This window comes from Cibotium barometz, chromosome 43, assembly GCF_041138505.1.
Source record: "Cibotium barometz isolate CiBa-2024 chromosome 43, ASM4113850v1, whole genome shotgun sequence".
NCBI classification, from domain to species: domain Eukaryota; kingdom Viridiplantae; phylum Streptophyta; class Polypodiopsida; order Cyatheales; family Cibotiaceae; genus Cibotium; species Cibotium barometz.
In genome coordinates, this window is record NC_141088.1 from 25,892,587 (window position 1) to 25,900,713 (window position 8,127).

Genomic DNA, 8,127 nt, shown 5'->3' on the forward strand with positions numbered 1-8,127 from the left:
ACAGAAAACTTTTATGGTATATAATGGTCGTGGTCATGATCATATGCTTCTGATGGCAAGGTCATATGTGTAATAAGGATGCCAAATGAAGCTTCTTTTGATGTGGCGTGGGAAACACCCTTAGCAAAGTTGTGGTGTGAAGGAGTTTGATTTTTTTTATGGTTATCACTCTAAAATAGATGTAGGGAATGGTAGGCGCAGCGTGGAATTTCAAAATGGAATAAACGTGTTTTCAGCTGCAAAAGGTGGTGGGGGCGCCGATTCCCTTGCGAGAAAATGAGGAAAAACCAGAGATGTGAAGGGGGGGTGCATATCAGAGAGCCGTCTGCAGAAAAAAATAAAGACCAGAGGCGCCTTCGACCAGAGAGTTTAATTCCAGGCTGGCGGCGATTGTCCATGGCATGTAGGGGTTACAATTGAAGAGCAAGAAAAGTACTACCTAATGATATGCTTCATCATAAACTTGTATTCTACTATGCGCCGTCTGCAGCAAAGCGACCGTGTGGGAATTAGTAAAAATTCAAGAGAAATTTGCTTAAATACTTTCAGATAAGTGGTGGGCTTTTTTATTATTATTTTATTTGACTATCCTACTTACGATTTGGAAAATCGTAAAGCTTTAAAACCTTTAAAGGTTTTGTAAATCAAGAGAAACTTGGATATGAAGTGTTGTGATATCGAAGCATCAAAAATATGCGGATTCAAGACATCAAAAATGCAGTAAGGATTCTAGAAATTTGATTTTGTTTTCTACCCAAATGGATTTGGAATGCAAGTCATGGGATTTCTTAGAATCATGTGAATATGTAATAGTTATGCCATATATCGTCTTTTGTTTGTGAGATGTTAGTATTTAAGAGCAGGTTTTCAGGTGATAAAGAACATCATGAGATGATGAATTTGATGACACTGGATGTATGGAATGTAAATGGTCACATGTATGTTGGAAATATTTGAAGGTTATGTTATGCCTACATGTGATTGGTTTTGAGGAATTTGGAAAGAGGAGCCAGTGAATCTATGCTTGGAAAGGATAAGCACTTGGAACACAATTTTTGTGCAATCATCAGGTTGAATTCAAGGATGTATTGAGGTGAACCGACACATGAATATGTCATTAAAAATGGATATGTCCTATGCTTCTCGGAGAATTTTGTGTGTAAGTTTCCTTGTAGAATTTGGTACCTACTCTCACAGCTAGAAGTCCTGTACTTTCCCAGCGACACTATCCACGTCACGACAGCTCTTTGGTGAACCCGACGTGAAACTGCTGGGGTGAGAGTGTGGTGAAATACACAGGGAAGATATGGCTGAGAATTCTGAGGGTCAGGGGGTTCATTTTGATCCCGGAGTTATGCAGATGTTTCAGATGTTTACTATGTACATGCAATAGCAGCAAGCTGCTGAGAGGGGACAAATTTCCACGACCAAAGCACTACAATCAATTGTGAAAAAGGTGGATCAATTTGATGGAAAGGATATCACAAAGTACCTGCGCAATTACATAAAGGAAATGGAGCTAAACAGGGTGACTGAGGAGGATATGGTTCGAAGTTTTGAGCTGGTATGTGTTCCTGAAATAAGAGAACGCATAAGAGGATTGCAGACAGCACATGGTGGCAGAAATTGGGAGGAGTTCAAGCTTGCTTTAAAGGACGAATATTTCATGGAGGATTCTGAGCGAGTGACCAAACGAACTTTCTTGGAATGGGTCACAAAACCTAAAATGGGAATTTCTGCCACAGAGCTGCTAAGAGAGTTTGAGAAGTGCTATGCCCAGCTGTCAAGGATAGAGCGCACAACTTTGGACAGAGAAAAAACAGAGCTCTTCTTACAAGCAGCTGGGAAAGATCTCCAAGAAAAACTGGAAATTCTCCTTGAGGACAAGGATACAGAGCAGGGACTAAAGAGTGATTGGAATGATGTTGAGGATGCGGTCACTATGCTAGCAAAGCGGCAACGAAGGAGGGATAAAATGGTGATGAGCTTGGGAACTCCTATAACTGCTGTTACCCCTGAGAATCTACCAAAACCAGCTGCTACAATCCCAAAGGTAGAAGGGCCGATGGATGAGCTTATTAAGGGTATGCGTGACCTAAAATTGAAGATGTCCAGGATTGAAGAAAAGGGGTTACCATTAGGGCAGGCTTCTATGCAAAGGCCTCAAAGTAAAGAAGGGTTTACATACAGATGCATATGGTGTGATGACCCAGAACATGCAAAGAAAGATTGTGCTAGCTATAAAGAAGCCCTTAAAAATCAACTTGTGTTTTTCAAAGATGGGAAAATCCACCTTACAGAGACTGGTCTTCCATTGAGTACAAACTTTGGGAAAGGAGGGATGAAAAAGCTGGTTGAGGATGTGGCTGCTAGTCATGCCATCTCTATGGTTGAGGCAGCAACCTATGGATTAAAGGCTGGTCAATCAAAGCAGGGATCTGAGAATGATGAAGATTATGAGAATGAAGACTTTTGGCCATCAACAATGGAATTAATTGCATCAAAGAAGGTGTCTAAGCAAGCTTTGCATGAGGCAGGTGACTGTATACGTCTTGAGACTGGCTAGGAGGAGCCTGTGGATTCTTTATCTGTTCATGCCTACATTGCTAAATGCCAAAATAATGAGGCACAGGTAGAGGAGAAGCGTAAAAGGGAAAATGAGGAAGGAGGGCCATCAAAAAGAGTTACACGTGGAAGTGAAAAGAATGATCCTGGGCCATCACATATGCCTCCACTGCATAGCAGACTTCCACAGGAAGTATCAATGGAAGAAGTGCCAGCAAAAATGAAGCATGAAAAGGAGAAGGGTAAAGGGAAAAGTCCACTCTACAAGCTTCAATCTGATATTGAAGCCGCAACAGATATCAAAAAGGTGCTTGAAGAGAGGATTCTAAACAGCAGGGTGGAATTTACACTAGGGAAAGTCTTGGGGATTGCAAAGAAAGAATTTCATGATGAGATAATTGATATTATACGAAGGAAAAGGCAGTCCATAATTGAATCTATTCCAAGGGGAGGCAAGCACTTCCAAGACTCATGGAGTATAGGTACAACAAAAGGAAGAGAGAGAAAATGTGGTGGAATGTAATTACTCTGCTGATGGGGCACAACAAGTGCGCTTTGTGGAAGAGGATGATGAAAAAGAAGTTCTTACAAAGAGTCATTACTCCAGGAGCCATTGGGCAAGAGCAACCACTAAAACCCTTGTCAAAATAGGAGATTTGGAAGAGCCATACGTTGCTCTAATTGATCATGGGTCTGAAATAAATCTTATGGCTAAAAATCTCTACAACAAATGTAAGTGGCCAATGGATGTAGATCATGGGTGGATGATTAAAGCAGCTAATAACTCATCTGGAGAGCTCTATGCAGCATGTCCAAATGTAAGGGTAACAATAGGAGATGTGAAAGATGATCAGAACTTCTTTGTTCAGGAGATGTCATCGTATCCCCTCATCCTTGGGCAACCCTACATTACAGCTGTAAGGATGGAAACAAAGGTTTTGGATGATGGCTCGGCATATGCGAGAATAAGGAGTAAAGATGGCAAAAAAGCTGTTCAGTTTTTGACAGTTTGCATTAACCATGAAAGGAATCATGAGTCTCTTCGAGCACAGTCACTCCCAAAGATAAATAGAGAATTCATGAATTACAGGGAGATGAGGGATTTTGGCCAGGTGCCATTGTAAAGCGGGATTCCAATGGTACAAGGGGAAATGAGTTCTCGCAAGACTCAATCAATGTAAATAACTTTTCAGCAAATTTTCAGGGATTCTCTAGCTATGGGTCACTGGTCTTTGTAGAAAGCAAGGATTTGAAGCGTGGCATGCGTAGACATGTACAAAACGAACAAAAAAGTTTTGAGCAGTGTGGTCTTTTGGAGAAAAATGAGTTTATTTCAGGGGTGCTTGATGAGGTGTCATTTGTAGATACTATGGATGTGCTTTTTGATATGGGAAGAGCATGCTTACAGGGTGGAAATGAGATGATAGAGGTGTCATCTGTGGAGATGTATGATATAATCCGGGAATTTGAGGGGGTGGAATGCAAAAACATGAATTGCGAGATGGATGCTCATGTTGATACAAAGTATAAAACAGTTGCAAAGAAGGTGAAACCAGTTGCCTTGCCTTTGCCACCAGGAAGCAAGGAGAAAATAGATGAAGCTTCTATGCAACCAAATCTTAGAGATCCGAAGAAAATTGGGCATAAGTTTACACAGGAAACTCTAAAAGAGCTGAAGATTGGTGAGAAGGATTTTCTGTTGCCAGTTGAAAAGAAATGCTTTAAGGGAATGCTTGTGAAACATGGGAAAGCCTTTGCTTTTCAGCCGCATGAGATAGGCTGTGTTGATCCAAGTGTAACAGCACCAATGGTGATCTTTACTGTTCCACATGTGCCCTGGAACCTGCGGCCAATTCCAGTACCAAAGGCTCTCTTGCCAAAGCTGATGGAATTACTAAAAGAAAAGATCAGGATGGGAATTTTGGAGCCATCATGCGCTCCATATTCCAACAGATGGTTTACTGTACCAAAGAAAAATGGGACATTGCGCTTTATTCAAGACATGCAACCTGTAAACAAAGTCACAATCAGGAATGTGGGAGCAGGTCCGATTGTGGATGAGTTTGCAGAAGCATTTGCAGGAAAAGCTATATACTCTATGGGTGATCTGTATTCGGGATATGATCAGTTCCAGCTGGATATACAAAGCAGGGACTTGACCACAATGAGAACTCCTTTGGGATTAGTAAGGATGTGTACCTTACCACAGGGAGCCACCAACTCGGTGGCACATATGATGAATGGAATGAATAAAGTCTTACGAGACTTCATACCACAAATAACTATGCCATTTCTGGATGATGTGCCAATAAAAGGCTGTGATGAGAAAGACAAAGATGAGGATTTGGATTCAAAGGGGTGCCACAAGTTTGTGGCAGATCATATAAAGGATTGTGATATGATTCTATCCAGACTTGAAGAAGTGAATCTTACTTTGTCTGGACTGAAATCAGTATTTGGGGTTGGTGAAGTGCTAATAGTGGGACATCTTTGTAGTACTAGTGGACGCCGACCTTGTCTAGCCAAGATAGATGCAATACAAGGAATGAAAGAGACATGCATTAATGTTACAGAGCTGAGGAGATTTCTTGGAGCATGTGTCTTTTATGTTATTTGGATCCCACATTATGCACATGTAGCAGATCCTCTTTATCAACTTTTGAGGAAAAATCAAAAATTTCTGTGGAGTGCAGTACATATTAAAGCTATGCGAAAGCTGAAATGTTTGCTCCAATCATCACCTACTCTGAGGAAGGCAGATTATGAGTGTGGCAGGCCTGTGATTGTTACAGTTGATACTAGTCCTACTGGGATAGGATGGGCAGTAGGGCAAGATGATGAGGATGATCACAGGTATGTAATCAGATTTGGAGCAAAAGTATTAAGCATCCGATAAAGAAAATATCCGCAGATCAAGAGAGAGTTATGGGGAATAGTCACTGCTCTAAAATGTGAAAAAGAATATCTTATTAGGGCATCTGTACTTGTGGAAACTGATTGCTTGCCACTTCTCGGGATGATAGCAAGTTGTACCACTCCAGATATTGCTATGCTTAGGTGGATTGCTTATATCAAGTCACTAAATCCTGAGTTTGAGCATATTGCGGGAAAAGATAATCCAGTTGCAGATATGCTATCAAGAGCCAGGTATGAAGATGAAAAAGAGATGATTAGTGACATTGATGATGTGGGTACAAAGTTCTACACTACTGCATATGCAAAGGGGGACCATATTTGCCTATCAAATACACTTGAGTCTTTTACTGAGGAAATGTATGAAGGAGATTGGTTGCTTATTGGTCAATACTTGAGTACTCTGACAAGACAGGGAAGTTGGTCTGACTCAGAATTTAAGAGGATCCGCAGAAAAGCATATGGTTATTTCCTAAAGGATGGGTACCTCTGGAAGCATCCTAAGCAGAGGAATGCTATGCCACAGAGAGTCATATGTGATAAAGAGACTCAAGGGAAGCTTGTGAAAGAATTCCATGAGAGTCTCTGGGCTGGACATCGAAGTGTGTGGGCCACCTTTACCAAAATAAAGGAAAAATATTGGTGGAAAGGAATGTACAAGGATATTTCTCGATATGTGGAAACATGCATGATATGTCAAATGTACTCAAATGTGCGACATCGTGATGGCTTGCAACCAACCTACCCACGTGCCATGCACTACAAATGGGTAGTGGATCTAGTTACAATGCCTTTGGGAATTTGGCAGATGCAGTACATAGCACTTGCAAGAGAAGATTTGACAAATCAGGTAGAGGGGCGTGCTCTTAGAACAAAGAGTACGGAAACAGTATGCAAATTTCTCTTGGAAGATATGATTTGTCGGTATGGTTGTGTTGGGAAAATAACAGCTGATAGGGGTGAGCTAGATGTTGAAGAAGCAAGGGAATTCTTCTCTAGAATTGGCATCAAACTGTCTCTAACATGTGCTTACAATCCTGAGGGCAATGGTAAAAGTGAACGAGGACATCCTCCAATCATTAAAGCTTTGGCTAAGGCATGCAGAGAAAGAATGAGAGAGTGGCCAAGGCTGCTACCATATGCCTTGCGGGCTGACCATACAACTCATAGCTCAGTGACAGGATACATGCCTGCAGAATTAATGTATGGTCAGAAGCCAGTAATGCCAGTTGAAGAAGTAGTTCCAACTTGGAATGTATTGCCCTGGATGGAAGGATTGAGCAGGGAAGACCTCCTTGCATTGCGAATAAGGCAGTTGGAGAGGAGGCCTGAAGATGTAGAGCTTGCTAAAGCTCGCTTGAAAGATGCAAGGTTGAAAAATAAAGAAAGATTTGATAGAAGACACAGACTCCGGCCAAAACCTATTGAAGAAGGTGATTGGGTTCTAATGTATGATAGTAGCCTTGACAACCAATTCACTGTTCAAAGAAAATTTGCAAAAAGATGGTTTGGCCCTTACATTGTCAAGCATGTGCATGGAAATGCCACGTAACTCTGTGTGAGCTTGATGGAACAGAAATAAAGAATCTTGTGGCAGGCAAAAGAATCAAGATGTTTAAAAGAAGGCATGATAGTGATCCTTTTGATTCACAGGAGACTCAGGATGAGAGGCTTGACAGTGGTAGTATGGATATGGTTGAAGAGGAAGAGGATGATCTTCCCGGTAATGTAGAAGATGAAGACGACATCCAGTTATATGTGGATCTTGATGATGATTTGGCACATACCAGAGGATGTGCAAGTTTAGAGGGGGTGGATGTCGTGCCATGGCACGCCTATGGTGTGAAACCATGCATGTGAGGTCATTAAATGCAAATCCAGATGCATGGGATTGAGTGCCATGACTTGAGTCATTTTATGATGCACAAGTATATATGTTCATATTGTGAATGAGGAACAATAAGCAGAGCTGAGGCTGAGCCAGGTCTCGAAGCCTCTGACAGTGTGGTGTGAATCGTGGAGTTTTTATGCTTATGGAGAATTTTGGAGATAGCAGAAACCCTGTGCCTTGATAGGACTAGATTATGCTTGTGGGTTTGACTGTTTTTACTGATTCCATGAAATGGTGAAATGCTCATAAGCCGTGTCTATCATGGTTGAGTTGATATTAACACTGAGACAGAAAACTTTTATGGTATATAATGGTCGTGGTCATGATCATATGCTTCTGATGGCAAGGTCATATGTGTAATAAGGATGCCAAATGAAGCTTCTTTTGATGTGGCGTGGGAAACACCCTTAGCAAAGTTGTGGTGTGAAGGAGTTTGATTTTTTTATGGTTATCACTCTAAAATAGATGCAGGGAATGGTAGGCGCAGCGTGGAATTTCAAAATGGAATAAACGTGTTTTCAGTTGCAAAAGGTGGTGGGGGCGCCGATTCCCTTGCGGGAAAATGAGGAAAAACCAGAGATGTGAAGGGGGGGCGCATATCAGAGAGCCGTCTACAGAAAAAAATAAAGACCAGAGGCGCCTTCGACCAGAGAGTTTAATTCCAGGCTGGCGGCGACTGTCCATGGCATGTAGGGGTTACAATTGAAGAGCAAGACAAGTACTACCTAATGATATGCTTCATCATAAACTTGTATTCT